The sequence below is a fragment of the Rousettus aegyptiacus genome, unplaced genomic scaffold (assembly GCF_014176215.1).
Source record: "Rousettus aegyptiacus isolate mRouAeg1 unplaced genomic scaffold, mRouAeg1.p scaffold_m13_p_13, whole genome shotgun sequence".
NCBI classification, from domain to species: domain Eukaryota; kingdom Metazoa; phylum Chordata; class Mammalia; order Chiroptera; family Pteropodidae; genus Rousettus; species Rousettus aegyptiacus.
Window position 1 is genome coordinate 41,124,630 of NW_023416288.1, and position 15,949 is coordinate 41,140,578.

Genomic DNA, 15,949 nt, shown 5'->3' on the forward strand with positions numbered 1-15,949 from the left:
TTACAGTTAAGAATTAAAATGATATTATTTTGGACATATTGGTTTGAATAATATGTGTTACTAAAATTAACAAATCTTTTTTTTTTTAACTTTTTTAACGTGACCACAAAAAGAATTGAAATGACCTAACTTGTGTTGTATTTCTAGACGGTGCCTGTCTGGAAGCAGATCAGCCATGCTGCTCCTGTAGGATATTATTCTCTGAATTGTTATTAAATTGTCTTCTACACGGATGCAAACCTCATACAGAAACGGAAAGCGCGTAGCTTCGGGCGCACGTAGCGAAGAACCCGCGTTGTGAAGAACCTGCTGCTCAGACCCCTTACGGGGCTATTTCCCACTGAGCGAGGTGGCCTTGCTTTAGGTTCTGGCCTTCTGCTTCCTTATTGTGTCAAATCGGAAATTTTGAAGAGATCAATAGCTTTTCCTTTTAGCAGCCTGACATTTTCTCTTTCGATGATCGTGAGTCTTCGGCGGGAACGCCGGCGTATGACACGGCCAGCAGCAGAGATGCCGGGGCTGAAGCGATATTCGGGCGGAGGCCCACACGCCCCCCGTGTGAGGGACACGGTCTGAAAACCATGTCGCCCGACGACTCCCAGCCCTAATCCTCGGAGTCTTCAGCGGCTCCGTCAATGCGTGCGCGCTGTCACGACCTGAATCTCTTTACGAGCAGGGCCTGCCGCTCCTGTTCACCCGGTCTTCAAAAAGCAGGTGGCCCCGGTCATTCCCACGGCCCTGGCAGGTCGTGACATCCCCAGACTGGCTGCCCGGTTCTTCTCGGCCCTTCGCGACCCTCACCATCACTATGGCAACTGCAAATCATTCCTGGCAGAGGCAAGCAAAGGGCAGCCATGGAACGGGTGACCTCCCACCTCTCACAGATGGCTCGGGAGGCGCTGGTCATATCAACACTGACCTAGTTCGTACCAGTCAAATAATCTCCCTGCAGAACGAGGCGGAGCCTCACACAGGAACACGAGGGGGGAAAAATAAACGGGGCGCTTTGGGGACGAGCTTTTCCTTAGCTCGAACTTCTTTCACTGAATGGCATTATTAATAACTCACCGAAGCACCCTGCAATGCCCTGTAATGTGACTGATCGTGATGACTGTTTAATTCATCTTTCTGTGGCCTGACACCACCAGACAGGCTGGGAGCCAAGCTGCCGCTCCCCAACTCCCACTCACACCCACGATGCAGCACTCAGGTAAGTCGACATGTGTGCCGACTCCAAGCACTTGTCAGCTCCCGGCTGGATAAACAGGGGCCGTTCTTTAATATTTTGGCGACTCCATTGCCTCATCTAGAAAATAAGTATAAAAATAGTCCCGTTGGGGCTGTTGTGAGTTTCAGCGAGGGACGACATATACCTAAAATGTATCGGATGGTGCCTGGTACACGGGAGCTGCTCAGGGCAGGTGAGCCATGCCAGTCGCAACTGATTTCATTCCACCTGCTGGGAGAACTGAGGAATTCTGCCATTCCCATTCTCAATGCTGAATTCCAGGGATGAGAGTTGACTTATTTACATTCACTTCGACTTAGAGTGGGCAACTTTGATGGTCACTTGAAAATCTAAGGGTATTTTTTTTTTTTTAAATCTTCGCCTTTATTTTTCTAAGATGCCCACATCTTACAAATGCTAGGAAGAGGCAGAGAAAGAAGCCTGCTTTCTCAGGAGCAGACAGAACACTCCTGAGGCTGCAGCTGGCTGTGGTTCCTGAAAGAACACTTACGAGTCCCGTAAGTCTAGTTTCCCGACCCTCCAATCTCAGGAGCGAGAAAACCACCACGTTCTAGAATCGTGTCCAAGACTTCTTAATTTGAGCCTTGAGAGAGAACACCCAGGACTTCATTCAGGTACCGAAGCCACCGCTTTGTGGCGACAGTTCATTGAGATGGGGCCGTGGCAGAATCCAGGGAACCCATTTGCAAAAAGGAAATAACGAACTTGAGGGTACAGTAAGTTCTCAGCTGCTCTCCCAGGACAGAGATTCTGCTTGACCCTGAACTGGGCTGTCACTATGTGATTATACATACATGTATTTTCTTAGGCCCAGGGGGGAATGTCATAGCTCTCAAATTCTTAGACTTCCATGATCCAAAAATAGGTTAAAAAGCACTCTTATTATTTTTTTTTTCAATTTTTAATGCTTCCGTAAAAGGCTGTTTCTTCTCTCATTCTTGCCAACAGGTGTCAGCACTTCACCCACACAAAGGGACACTATTAGGGAAGAAGAGAGACCAAAAAAGGATGGAGGGCCACTCTAACGAGACGGCTGTCATTCAGCGTGCATCGTCTCGGAACCAGACGTCCTCAAAACTGAGTGTGTAACGAGGCGTACCGAGGAGCGAGAGGCCACAGGAAGCGTCCTCACGTACTTGCCCGCGATCAGGTGGAGTTCTCGATGCAGCGCGCCGTCTCGAGCCCCTCGGGATCCGAGGAGAGCTGACCTTTCTAGGGACACCTTCGGCTGACCGACCCGGTCAAGCGACCCGGCTCCCCCTGTGTCGTGTACTGCTACCCGCGGTCAGGAAACTCCTCGCCTCCTCCTGTGGCATCGGACCCGTTTCTTCGCCGGTCACCAGACGAGAAGGTCCCTCCCCGGCACCCACACGCCCCTGCCCTGCTTTCAAGGCGAAACCTTCCAGCCCTTCCGTAGCCTCAGCCATTCATCACTGGTCCTATTTAGGACACAGCGGTTTTCATTCTAGAACAGCCACCTGGAGACCCACAACACCCTCTTCTGTCAAAAGGACACTGTTTTCAAGCGCAAGCCAGTAAAATGTCCTTGCGCAACTATTTCACGTGCATTTATTTATAAAGCAGATAACGCTTTCTTTCTTTTTTCCTCTCTCTGTGATTAGAACTCAAGTGGACGGTTAAAATAGAAGACACGCAGTGTGCTGTCAGTTGTCTTGGCACAAAAGATGGGAAATCACATTTAAAAAAAAAGTAGCAGTGACAGAGCCTCAGAATCGGCAGACGGAGACACTGGGGAGAGGTTTGCAGGCAGAGATGGAAGCCCCAAGCTCAGCCCCCTCTCCCTGCACCCAAACCAAAGACAATGCCTCTCCCCTCCACACCCGGAAGGGTTACAGATCCTCTGCGTCCTGCACTGTGCCCGAGTTCCGTCTTGCCACATATATTTTTAAGTTTGTGGCTAGCAGCATCTCTAAAGGCGGAGAGTTTCTCCTCCCACACGTTACCCTTCCATCGCCTGTTTACAGTACTGCTTTCTTATTTTCCCTGCTTCCACCCAACAAAATTGAAAATTTCATCACCCAGTGTCAGAAAATTAAACCCCAGGGAGCAGAGCAATAGCTGAGAGCATCTCTTCCCTGGTGAAGAGCCAATCCTTGAATATAACTTTGCAAACCCTCTCCGGTTTCCAGAGGTTTAAAAGGATGCAAAACAGAGTCATTTCAATGCATGGTTTTTGATAGCTAAAATCTCTCTGAACGCGCTTCAACTCATCTTTGCAATTAATTTTTTAAATAAGAGAGAGAACGTATTTCAATTTGGAGAGTGGATGCATGAAGGAAGGAAGGGACGCAACCTCACTCAGTCGCACACTTCTCAAGCCGAGAGCGGCGGCTTCCGTCTGCATCTGGGCTTCTAAGGGAGTGTTTGACAGACCATTGTAATAACATCTCTCTTCACAATGCAAATGCCAGCAACACAATCGAGCAGCTCCCGGCTCAGCTCCGTGCTTGCACCTTTCTCTTTCTTCCCATCAATGTACAGGGTCGACTCTTACTAATTTAGTTTTAAAAACATCTCCCTTTGAAATGCCTCAGCACCCAGGGAAATAGAGCAAAACTCTGTACCTCACGCTGATCCTAACTAGACAAACCAATGCGCTAATATGATACACAGTCGACTACAAATCCGATCACACCCGAGCAAAGCATGCAGCTTTGAAATACAGACGCTCACATATCTCAGGAACCCCAGAAAGCCCGTTCTTCCATGTGCTCGCTCCAATTCACAGTTTTCTCAGCAGACAATAGGACAAAGCCACATTTTAGCTCGGGCTGCTCGTGCCAGCAGACAGATGTGTAAGACAGATTTCTACTCACCGAGCCCCCGTAAGTCCATCTTTTCCAACTACGAATATTGCTTCTAAGCTGCTGTCGCCACCAAATAACTTAGAGCTGTCCCCCAGAAGAGCAATGTGCTGCAATGTCGGACGATCCCCGAGTAAGCTCGTTCACGGCACGGGTTTCCAGGTGAGCCATGAGAAAGGAGACCCGCTGCACACCTTTGAATGGTCCACACTTCGAGTCCGGGAGAATAATAAGCATGTAGCTTTGCTTATGTTTATGGAGCTGGAGCCCAGGGGTGCTCCGATTGGCAGGAATCGCAGGAAGATCAGCCAATCGAGAGGGAGCCTCCATTTCAGGGAAACTCCTGCTCATTTATTTAGCATCTTCAGAGATCATCGGCTTTTCTAGGAAGAGCTTTTTCTCTTATAGTATCACAAGGGGGGTAAAAAAAACAAAACAAAACTTCATTGCAATGTTAGAGTCTTATGCTCTTTCATCAATAAACATACACTCGTCCTCTTGGTGTACCTCAATACCCTCACTTTTCTCTATAAAGGGCTAGAAAAGGGGGGAAAAAAGAGGAAGAAGAAGAAGAAGAAAAAGAACAAACTGGCGATGAGTTGGCAATAGTTCATATTCATCAGCCTCTACCTTGTTGGGAGAAAGGAAGGGGGAGAGCCCAGGCTCGATAATTACGGATTCTGTTGCCATGGAAACAGACGGGCTGCAGCGAGTTGGATTCGCGTAGAACATCTGCTGCCAGACCCACAATCAGCTGCAATCTCATCTCTCCCGCTCTCCCTACTTCCATTCGATCGAGTTTGCTTTCTCCCGCCTTCTCTTCACATACGGCTTTTTTTTTTTTTTTGGCCAAAAATATCACATCGCCGCCTCACTGTGTACACACAGCACATGCACACCAGGCGCGCTCACGTGCCCAGAAATGTGTGCACGCAAGCGTGCATCCCACGGGGGGCTCGCGGCTCCCGTTCAAGCTCGGGATGCAAATGAACAGCCCGCCTGTGCCTTCGCCCCTGATGAAAGCTGCCTGCGAATTCGCCTACAAATAAGTAGGGTATCGTTTAAAATACCTGTCATGTAACATCCCTAAAAGCCCCCAAGTAAAAGTTGGCAATGGCGTTTCTCAGAGGGCACTGTGGTGGCTCCTGGCAAAGCTTTGAAGTGACGTCTTTAACAGCAGGGGCCGCCACTGAGCAATGAACGGCGGCCTGGCCTGGTCAGACCCGGGACGGGGGATCCCTCGGCGGTGAGCTCTCCCAAAGGGAGGGTCTGCGGGAAGCCCTTGTTTCTACAGAGATTGGCTGCAAATGGCAAGTGTCAAAGAAAGCTATGACTCTGGCTCAAGTTGCAGAGGAAAGAGTCATTCCCTGTCCATCGTCATGAATCTCGGGGAGAACCTTCTCTTTCCTAAAGGTCTCTCTGCAAGCCTGGTGCCCACAAACCATTAATGACACAGACCGGGCTTCGGGGGGCTGTGACCTGCTCTTCGTATACTTCTCGCTCTCGAAGCCGAGGTGAACTCCGCACTCACCACACATCGACTGCTTCATAAGCGACAGTAGCCCGGGGTCTCCCTCGTCCCTAAAGCAAGTCCCAGTCAAAACCTCTCTTCCAGCCACCTCCCAGGGCTCAGCTCTGGCCCCATGATCTTGATATTGGATTTGCTCTTTCAAGAATTTGAATCTCGGTTTTCCGTGTTGTGTCACTGTAAACTTGGAAGAAATTTCCCCCAATTCTGCCTCTCGGGCACCCACATCTAGCACTGACGATGTTTCTCGGCTCTGTCCGGACCAGCTCTGCCCGCTGGGGCCGTGGATCTCCTGGCCCTTCTAAGCATCTGCAGCCTCTCTCTCCTACTCTGCTCCATCGCAGGGACCCTTGCCCTTTGCCCTCTCACCTTCCTGAGACTGTCCAAGTCGCCTGTGCTTCTGTGCAGAAATGTGTCACCCCAACCAGATCTTCCCTCTGCCAAAATTTCATCATCTCTTTGTTAATCACAAATATTTAATGAGCGTTTAAGGGCCAAATACTGTGCTAGAGACTGAATGAATTAACGTGGTTTTTGCCTCACAGCACGCGTCTAGGAGAGGAGGCAAACATAACGAAGTATAAGTTATAAGGGGCAGCTATGAGCTGTGAGCGCAGGTCATAAGGAGACTTCGCGAGGTGAGGGAGAGCACCTACTGGTCTGTGACCTACAGTCTACAGGAGGAGTGAAAGTCGGTGCAGTGAGCATGAGGAGAACAGAGCCCGAGGCACCGGAGCGGCATGTGCAAAGGCCCTGTGCTGGGGTGGGGCGTCTTCGAAAACCTGAAAGGCGCCAGGGTGGCTGATCGCAGTGACAATGAGTAAACGGACGGTGAGAGGTGAGCTTGGAGAGAAAGCGGGGGCTAGCCCCTCCGCGTGCAGGGACGATATTAAGGAGTTTGGTTTCTGCGAGCGGTGACAAGCCGCTGACGTGCTGCATTAAATGGCTCCCATTCCCCTCCTCCCCAACACACCGATGCCTCCCTTAGCTCACCTCAAAGGCACATTAACAGGATATCAGTCTGGTGGAGACAGTCTGTTTCAAGGCATCCATGTACCTGCTGGGTGGACCTAGCTAACATTTACTGAGCAATTAACAGTTCCCGTAGCAGTTCATAAGCATTTATCTTGCACTAACCGACCAACCAATTTAAGGCTCACAACAACCTGTGAGGTAGTATTACTATCCCTATTACACAGAATGAGGAAACCGAGGCATGAGGAGGTAAATGAACTTGACCAAGGCTGCCAAGAGAAAGAGTGGCGGACTGGGGTTTGAGCCAAGGAATTCTTTCAGTGTTGATCTAAAGGGCCCGCCTGTCTCAGAATCGTTTGCAGTTCTCACCAAAATGCAGATTCCTGGGGTTCTGTCGCATCCTTCCCGGACGGGAACCCCAGAGAGTGGGGTCTGGGAACGTCTCCCTGGGCACTCGCGCGCACGCCCCAGTTTGAGAATCACTGCAAAGGGATGTGCGCACAGAGAGGAGACGACTAATCCCCCATGGGCTTTAATGCACGAAATGGAGACGGGCTTTTTTTTTTTTTTTTTTTTTTGAGAACGGGGAGGTCTCACTACTCCGCAGCATTTCCCAAAGACCCACCTACGTCAGACCAAGGTCACCTTCCTTTGAATGACTGCACGCTTTACAGCTCGCTTGCCCTGCCAGTGAGCAGACGTATGAGGAAAGAACGCACGGGCTCTAAAAGACCAGATCCGTCAAGCCGTTAGAGATGACAGCGGACCTGCCCGCCGTAAGATATGCAGGTCGTGTATTACCGTGGATTCTACGACAAGTCATGGATTTTCTTCAGGTAATTTTTTTTTTTCCCTAGAAAATTCATTTTTTATGACAGAATCGCAAGGTAGGCAGCGGATGTTTTTCTGGCCTTCAGTCTGATCTATTCAAAAGCTGGCGAGCAAGCCCTTTGGTTCCCCTAGCGGGTCATGGTTTTAGTGCCAAAAAATCAGCAGTTTCATCTACATTTCCAGAGGAGGCGCTTTGTATAAAAGAGCTACAGAGTCTTTGGAGACTCTTCCAAGGAATTTTCTTGTGGAATCTTGTCTAGTAGTTTTGTTACTGGGGTTAGTTAGCTTCGCTATTATTGGATATTCTTTCCTTATAAGACTGTGCATTGAAAAGAGCACATACCAGTTTAGAGAGCTGCTGCTGAACCCCAGAGAAAGGAAAAGCTATATTTTATGGGCTTGATGTTTGGACTACTGTGTGCCAAGGCCCCAAGAACTAACGTGAAGTGCAAGTCCGTTAGATGAACTTGCACTCCAGCGGCTCAAAGTGTATTATTGGTAGCGTATCATCAAGCTTCTGAACACGTTCAAATTTATTATGTGCCGTCTACGGTCAGGAGCGGGGAAATCACGGCATCAAATACCCGGGCAGTTCTGGATAAAATCGGGAGAGGCACCCCTCCGTTTCATCCCTGCGCCGCAGCCTGCGCCCTCTGCTCTGCTCTGAAACAGGCAGACGCTGCCAGGACCATCCATTCTGCCTTTTCCGAGCGGATTCGAGCTAATTAAATTCTATTCCTTACCATGAACGTGATTTATTAAATGTATTATCACCAAATCGGATCCAATTCATAGACCTTTGTGATACTTTTAAAATAAATTCACAACTCCAAAAGGAATTCTGTTAGGTGATATGTATTTTTAGATCAGAAAGCATGCTGACGGCTGCAGAATGGTTTCTACACCAGCTGTCTAGCTTCTCCTCCATCTACCTACAGGTCTTAACTAAAAGGAGCACCATTTATATTGGGCATTTAAGAGGGTTACAGACAGGTGTCACTAAAAGCGAATGCTTCCATTTTCCAGCTCCTACTTCCAAACAGACTCCCTCCACCATCTGGTCACCCCTTCCATCAGGATGCATGTTCACTGTTGGCAAGGCGTGTCACGGTCATGGCCGCATTAGCTCACGACACGGCTACGGTGAGCCCCATTTCTGTTTGGTTGATCCATTCTTAAGAAGGGTGCCATTAGTTTCAAGAAAATCCCAAACAAGTAGGGTGTGTCTTATAGAAGGCTGACCTCCAGCTACATCTTAGCCTTCTAAAGGCACGCCCTTATTCTGCATATGTGTGCAAATACGAGTACACACACACACACACACACACACACACACACAGACTTCATTTCTATCTCTAACAGAAACAGGCCCACCAGTACAGACCATATCTCCCAAGAGTGTGAGGTCAGAAGCAGGAGCTCTTCCCTAATAGATCAAAAGTGTAATGACTATTGGCTCAATTCCATGCTTTGTTTCATTCAAGAGACACTGGAGAGCCCTTTCTCTATAAGCAGTAGTTAGTTACCTCTGGTATTTTACATAGCGCATTTTAAAACCAAAGTATCGCAAAACGTCAGGAAACTTTTATGGCATTGAGTAGTACGTCTACGGTTCACACCCACCATCTGTGGAACAACCCAAGCAGCATACTGCACCGGGGCCTCAGAGGCCCCGTAAGCAAGGGGTCGGGAGCAGGTGACTGTTCAATCATGTTTAAGACTGAGTTATATTTTGTAACTCATATTTATGAGGCATTAAGATGAAGAAGTTTATTTCTATGGACTTTGCTATTTTTGTACTTCCCTTAAAAATGCCTAAAATATAAGCAAAACCTATAAACACTGAAATAAAACCAGATCGACAAGATGCGAACTCATCTATAAGTGGATCTCCAACCCATACATTTCTTCTTCCCTCGTCCAGAGCACTGACCTGTGATGGGTGACCGCGATTTGCATTCCTAGAGTTGGAGAGTCAAGATTTGGAAGCCCTGGGGGCGTGATGGTCTTGAGCAGATGGAATGTGCTGACCTAGGAAGGTAGGGGACAGAGAAGGCCTGATACAATGCGTCACTTATAATTCTGAGCGCCTTCAAAGAAATAGTTGGTGAAATTCTGAAAGCGTATCATCTTGCCAGCTCGAAATTTCCAAATATACCATGGGAATGCGTTCCAGAATTTCGGGCTGATGAAAAAACATGCCAAAAGGAAAAACGAAAATGCCAAAATCCTCAGCTCAGCCCTGCCAAGCATGTCCTCTGGCAATATGGTGGCAGAAAAACTACTAGGCCAACGGCAGGATATTCTTAAACGACGCGAAGTGGAAAACGGGACGCTCCTGGGCCATCTCCTCGTTCTGAGACGCACGTCAATTTCATATGCGGATAATTCTACCTTTTGAGCAGAAAAGCAGTTTCTGATATTCTCAACCGGAGAACCAATTTCACTGCAGTTGGTAGGAACTAAACTCTGTTTTATCAAATGGTTAACATCTGATGCCCTTCGTTCCTCTGTTCTTTCTGCTCACAGATTCACAGATGACCTAGGCACCCCGGTCTCCCGTTACAACGGGGATTATTACACTGCGACGGGACACGGTAAGCCGGGAACGAGGGGGAAGAACGGTCTGCTGAGCACCAGGGAAGCCGTGCAAGTCCGGAAGATAAGTAGGTGCAGTTGACCCAGGCGAGGAGGGAGGCGGAGGAAGGTGCTAAGGTCTGGGGCGGGCAGTTCCCAGGAGGCCGTGCTCTGCGATGTGGACGGGCCTTGGCAAGCGGGGGGAGTCTGCGGGCTCGGAAGGGAATCCCGGAGGTCTGTGCAGAGACAGACGGGGAACCGCGAGGTGAGGACACCGACGGGACCGAGCGGGTCATTACGTGAAATTCTAGGGTGAGTCCTGCTCAAACCCACATGGTTTCACTTTGTTCTTTGGGAAGGAAGTTGGCTTTGTTAGAAGTCAGTCACATCACGACTATGTGCCCAGAGATCCAATGACTAACAGCAGCAGCCCAGGGTCTCTTTAGGAAAACCAGCTCAGAGTATGGCAGCCCATGGAGACCCGGCACTGGACGGGCTTGTCCTTAAAACCCAGACCTCCGATATCCTCAGCTCGTAAGAGCCAGATACTCCCAACTGCTCTCCATTCTACTTCCAACGAAAGGGAGCTGTCAAACGTGAACCGTGAGCCCCTAGGCCTATGCCATTGACAGGTTATTCCCAACTCTTACGAAGAATGAGCTTTGCAACCTAATTTGTGCAGCAATTAAATTCAGAAAGAAATATAATTTTATTTTATTGCTCAGTACTTGCCTGCATCTTTAAGCCAGTATTACAGGAAGGAGTTAATTGAATAACGTAAGTAAAATTGGCCCCAAAGGGCACTAATAAATCCATTAACATGCAAAAGTGCTCCTTCTCCAAGTCAGCCTGAGGCATCATGAAACACGCTGTCCAAAACACCTGCGTGCGATTCACTCAACACATTGACAAGCGTGGCAATCCCGAAGCAAATATTGCAAATAATCACATGTGTTCAACCACAAACGAGTGCTCTTGCTTGGTTTGGGACTCTAGTATCTGTTAGATATATTAGGTGTTCTGCACATGCACTGACAAAACAGATTTCTCCAAAAAAAGTCCAGTTGGGAAGTAAGGAATTGGCCACCATTCATTCAACTGATGCTTAGAACTTCATGTTTCTTTCAAGTCTTGGGAACCCGAGAACATGGCCTGAGTACCTTGAAAGTAATGAAGCTCCACCTACTGAGTTTTCCCCTTCTGTACTCATTGCATTTCACGCCTTGTCCCCCTCGACTCCGGTTTGCTCACCTGGCGAGCATCTAGTCATACATCCAAGCCCTCCCAAGCAAAATCCTTCCTCCATATATTACCCTCCTTTGAATTATTTCCATGCAATGTTTGGGCTTTTGCTATTGTACATGCGAAGCTCTTTCGTAACCACCTCTTTCTCGAGGAACCTCCAATACTGTGAACTCCCGAGAGCCAGATTCATTAACATGACACCGGGAACACCATCTCTAGATGCCTTTGATACCTTAGCCAAGAACACAAGACCTTCCTGCAAACATCACTCTTAGGGAAGCTGCAAAAGCCTTCTGAGGCCTTCTCTTTCATCCCACTCACTCTCATGGCTGAGTTAGGAGACGAGGGAATCTTTGAAAACATCTCAGTGACTCATCTCATGTGTTTTCTCTTGTTCCTTCCTCCTCCTACTCTTGCAAACCCAAGCCTTAAAAAAAAAAAAAAAAAAAAAAAAAAAAAAGGAGGGCGTGCTGGAAAGCACTCTTGAACCCTCCCCTCTGAAACTCATTTTACAAGCAGTCCAGGTGCTGGGCCCAGCGCTGGCTGCCATCTGGCTCATTTCTTTCAAGGATGTCACATCTGCTCAGAACTTCCTCCAGTTAATGAGTCTTCCTCAAATGGAGCCTCACAGGGCTTTTGATCTTGGTAGCAATCCACTTCAGGCTGAAGATGCAGGACTCTGGCTGAACCAGCTCAGCTGGTTCAAACCCATGCTATATTTCAAGGAAGAATGAACGAACTTAGCGTCAATTTATAACATGAGGGGTGGGGGGTCAACGAATTCCCTCTAAACTGGGTCTGGAGCTTGCTGACAGTTCTGCATCTTTGAATTTAAAATAAATTTTAATATGACTGTGAGAACATACAGGTTCAGTAGGGAAAATAATTAACATTAAAAACATAACAAAAGAGAAAAAATTATAACTAATCACATCGTGCAGAAGAAACCATTGTTAAAATCATTCAGATTTAAGGTTAAAGTCTTCTTAGTTCATATTTTTTTACTTAGTTAAGATATAATTTTGCATCCTGCTCCCTCCATATTTAATATAATATAAAAGTGTTCTCTTATATTTATGTCATTTTGAATGGCTGAAAAATTTAACAACCTATAAATAGATGTACCCTTAAATTAATTTATCATAGCTTCATTGCTGGATTGTTGGGTTATTTTCCATTTTCTTACTGCTATAAATAACACTGAGATGAACATCCATATGCAAACCTTTCTTCTTGTCCCTGCAATGTCTATGATTCTAAACAGCTGCATTGTAGTGCGTGGCTTTATAAATGAGGTCACCAACTGCTGGCGAATCTCCCAAGTGGAACTTTGTCCCCCTAAATTTCTTTAAACTCTACTGCAATGTCAAGATTTCTGCCAGCAAAGTGGAAGCAAGGGGCCCTTTAACGTCACTGTAGATGACAATTCTTCCTTTTTGCAGAAGGAGCTCCAGACCTTCTGCCCCATATAAGCCAGGGAGGGGAAGCGATCGGCTTCGCAGACAACGGACGCTCCGTCTGCCGGGCTCAGCCGCGGCCTGTCTGGGATGTGAACGTGTTTGCCAGTGTCTGGCCTCTGGTCCCTGTGCAGGAGCACACGCCAGCACGAAAAGTCAGCTGGCTTTTGTCGGGAAGCTAATGCCACCGAAACAAAATCTAAAGGTGTTTTTAAGGCACACGCTCGAAAATTTCCTTTCTCTTCTCTCTTGAAAATGCCCCAGTTGATTCTCTTCCTGGTCCTAAAAGAAGCCTTCACTCCGAAGAACGACTTCCGCACCTGTCACATTTAGCCACGCCATGCCGTTCACTTACAAACTGAATCTGTTCTACTGTTCGCAAAGTTTGTTCTAGAATGCTCCTTTTCCTTTTAAAGCATCATCAGCTTATATTAAAAAAAAATCTTCTGTCGTCCCCCCCACCACACACACCCCATTAATGGCTGGATAAAAATCCAATCCAGGTAACATTGTTGAGCACCTATATAATTTTTTTGTAGGCACCCTGGGGCAGAAAAATGAAGAAGAATTTGTCTTTGAAGAACAAAGTCAAGAAGAAGAGAGTGTAGATAACTAATTATAATCTGAGACCAAGGTTTTCAGTGGGCCCTTCCGGGGTTCTTCAGCATGCCCTGAAGCAGCCATGAGTTGGGACAAGAGGTGGCCAGTGACCTCTTTGAAGTAAGCACATCGGCTAAAAGAAGTTTACTAAGTCAGTGTATCACCAAATATGTTAAGTGCTACAAGAGAGGGAAAAAGAAAATGTACCTAACACAAAAAAATGAATTCTGCCTCCGCAGAGCCCGTGAGGTTGGCCTTAAAAGCTGGGCAGAATTTCAATAGAAAAGGTGAAGAATCTTCCTTGCTGAGGCAACGTGGATAAGGGCAGAGGCTTGGAAGGACAAGACATGCTTGGCAAGCCATAAATGTGATTAATTAGAGGTTAGGAGGGAGAGTGTTGCAGGGTATGACAAACAGTTTGCTTGGAAAAATGGTTTGCAACAGAATGTGGAACTTCTGTATCATGCAGTAAGAAAAGGAAGCCAAAGATTTTTGAGTACAGATGTGTAATTGGAAGACTTGTGTTCACTCTAGAAAGGTGTTTCTAGAAAGGTGTTTCTGGCAGCTTGGAAAAAGGGAACTTACGGGTGAGCCAAGTTCACGTTCAGGGAGAACAATTAAAGGATAAACACAGTCTATGTAAGAGATGGCAGTGGCAGGAAGCGGGGTCATAGCGGTGAAAGCCGTACGACCCCTTGTCATACTGGGAGATTCGTGGGACCCGGGGATCTGTTAGGAGAAGAGGCGGGGAAGCCAGGGATCCCTCCAAAGTTCCCAGTCTGAGACATGAGGTGGACTGTCGCGCCACTCCTGGGGTTGAAGGATGCTCGAAGGTGAGAGATTGTGAGTGGGCAGGAGGCGGTGGTAGGAGAGAAACAGGAAGTTGTCCTTGGCGAACGCCTAAGCTTAAGGGGTCAGGGAGAGGTGGTGGCAGTGCCTCGGCATGGACAGGGTCCCGGGAAGCACAGGTGGGGACACCAGCCGGTGTCTCAGGGCGGTGGCGGGAAGAGGCCTTCGGTCTTGACCCTCGGGAGGGAACTGCTCACCTGAATAGAGCAATTTCAGCAGGTGGATGCGGGTGACCATCAGACCGCGGGCCGGGGGAGACGGCATTCTCTCCCAGAAAGTGTGGGGAGCAGCGAAGTAAGGGACTGAATAAGAACTTCAAAGAGGAACCGGGGGTGAAAAAATGTGTTTAAGGATTTTGGTAGCTCTTTAGGCTAAAGAGAGAAAAAAAAAATCGAGCAGGGAGGAGGGAGGATGACAATAAAGGCAAAGGTGAGGAGCAGAAGGTTTGTTTCCATGAATTTTGTGATGTCTGTCTTTTTCATCAGAGTCATAACGATGCGTCTCCCATCTATTCTCAACTCGGAACAGCTCAACAATCCCTCACAATCTCCACCCGCCTCTTTGAAATCCTATCTTTTGTGGCCCAAGAGGGTTTCAAGTATGCTAAGTATAAACTGGTACATTTTAGAGCCGTGTTTCCCTTTTTGAGTTTAGGTATATTTTTAGTTACCTTTGAATTTTTTTTCCCCCCTAAAAGTATGGCTAGTAACTGGAACAGTGATCATTATTTCATTTTTTCCCTTTAATATACAGAGTGTCATGTCTATCTATCTCGAGCGTATGCTCATTTCCAAAGCCACAGTAGGACAGTTTTTCAGAAGAGAGCGGCCAGCACAGTCAAGTGCAATGAAGAAGGCAAATAAGTTATAGAGTTAAAAATGTCCATCCAAGGTCATTCTTGACTTGGTCACTACCTGTGGCTTTTGTGGCTAAAGAGATGTTCAAGTATTGACAATATAATGTATTATTTTTTGGTTATTTCTCTTCTAGTATTTAGTTATTATTTCTTTTTCCGGTGAGGGCAGAAGACATATCATTAGTAAGTTAAAGAAAGGAAGAGGTGGTGACCAGAGGCACCTGCGTGAGGAAACCTGGCTTGCAGCGGTCGGAAAGAGGCCTAAGGAGCAGTTGTTTATTTTTTGTGACATGCAGGAGGTTTGAGTACATTTCTATGCTGGCGAGAAGACAGCGCCCAAGAGGGTGAGAGATGGATGAAGAGGGGGGCAGCGGGGTCCCCGAGCGGAGCGGCGGTGAGTGGGGACACGGGAGGACCGCCGGGGCCGTGCAGGGCGCGTGCGGCAGAGCCGGACTGGAGCCCACGCCTCCTCACGCCTCGTCGGGGGCGTCGTGTCCTTTCCCTCGTGGAAACGGCCCGAGGGCTTTACGCACATTGGGATCGACCATAAAGAATTTTTGATTTTGCAGTTCAGAAATGGTCAAATACCGGCCATTTCATATGATCAGCCTAATAATATCGGCTCATTTAACCCTCGCGATAGCTATATTAAGTTTCGTGTTTTATGAAATGAAGAGACTGAGAGAAACAGGGCCAGGTAATTACGCTGCCCAAGGCCACCCAGCGAGGACAGCACGGAGCTGGGGTTGGAGCCCCGCACCGGGGTCCCGAGTCGATGCTTCTGACTAACTGAACTTGTTCACTGAACTTTCTCTTTCTCTGTGGATTTCCAAACCCTCCTCTTGGTTCCTCAGCCATGGGAGGAGGGCGCAGGAGGAGGGAGGCAGGTGACGTGAAGGAGCAGGGGAGAGGGGTCAGGGAGCCAAGGCTTCCGGTATGCGACACCTTCCGGTCTCT

General features: G+C 47.8%; 1 protein-coding gene across 6 annotated transcripts in view; it reads right to left on the bottom strand.

Annotated features, from left to right (window-relative positions):
• Positions 1-15,949, bottom strand: part of ELMO1 (engulfment and cell motility 1) — a 422,552-nt gene that overhangs the window by 110,241 nt on the left and 296,362 nt on the right. Inside the window, exon 1 of one of the 6 annotated variants that reach the window (XM_036230490.1) lies at positions 4,087-11,686. The exons of the other annotated variants lie outside the window; for them this stretch is intronic. The gene's annotated coding sequence lies outside the window, so the exon portion shown is untranslated. Of the gene's footprint in view, positions 1-4,086; positions 11,687-15,949 lie in introns of those variants that run through there. 6 annotated transcript variants of the gene reach the window in all.